This window comes from Arachis duranensis, chromosome 8, assembly GCF_000817695.3.
Source record: "Arachis duranensis cultivar V14167 chromosome 8, aradu.V14167.gnm2.J7QH, whole genome shotgun sequence".
Classification (NCBI taxonomy): Eukaryota; Viridiplantae; Streptophyta; class Magnoliopsida; order Fabales; family Fabaceae; genus Arachis; species Arachis duranensis.
This window is the reverse complement of record NC_029779.3, coordinates 44,753,803-44,754,590: the sequence shown is the minus strand read 5'-3', so window position 1 is coordinate 44,754,590 and position 788 is coordinate 44,753,803. Positions and strand designations below refer to the sequence as shown.

At 25.1% G+C, this 788-nt stretch overlaps 1 protein-coding gene across 2 annotated transcripts in view; it reads right to left on the bottom strand.

The window, feature by feature from the left end:
• LOC107463019 (probable RNA-dependent RNA polymerase 1) overlaps window positions 1–233 on the bottom strand; it is a 7,646-nt gene extending 7,413 nt beyond the window's left edge. The window contains exon 1 of one of the 2 annotated variants that reach the window (XM_016081721.3): window positions 115–233. The gene's annotated coding sequence lies outside the window, so the exon portion shown is untranslated. Of the gene's footprint in view, window positions 1–7; window positions 37–114 lie in introns of those variants that run through there. The other variant, XM_052253052.1, reaches the window with a different exon arrangement.
• Window positions 234–788: the final 555 nt, after the last annotated feature.

Genomic DNA, 788 nt, shown 5'->3' with positions numbered 1-788 from the left:
GATAAACTTGAGTGAAATTTGAGCAGTCGGAAGCGATTGAAGAGCATGATGATGATGATGATGAGGCAGAAGGAAAAAGAAGAGACAAGAGAATGAAGTAACAGAGAAACTGACCAAAGAATGAAGATCAAAATTGCGAGGAAGAAAAGGATCGTCACTGGTCAATGGTGTGTCTATAAGGCCACTTCTACTTTCACTCTGCTTTGCTACTCAACACCCAAAATTTGCGTTCCAAATTCCAATATATATTGACTTCGTGACTAAGTTAGTTAATGAAGGTAAAGGTCGTTCATTTCCGAAATGATTTTTTTTGTTTTTTTGGGTGACTTCCCAAATGATATTTGAAATTCAAAATATCTTTATCTATTATACATTTATTTATAAAGTCGTGAGTTGAGAACTATTGGATAATTTGAAATGTTTGACAAAATTATTATGTAATAATTTTTAACTAGTAATTTTATATAAAGACAATTGTATATCAGTTTTTATTATTTATTTGTTTGTTTATTTATTTTTCTAAATCTATGACTTAAATTCGAGATATTTAAATAAAAATAAAAAAAATTATGTCATCTCAATTATAATTTGTTGTTTATTATATATTTATTTATTATAATTTTATTAATAATGCTACATAACTAACAAATATTATTATTTTTTATCAACAATTAAGATTTATTCTTAAACGTTCTTTGTTAAATATGAAGTGTTGCACATCTTGTTATTTTTTTGAATTCTTTATTTATTATATTTTATTTGAATTGTCTAAATTTAAAAGATAACCT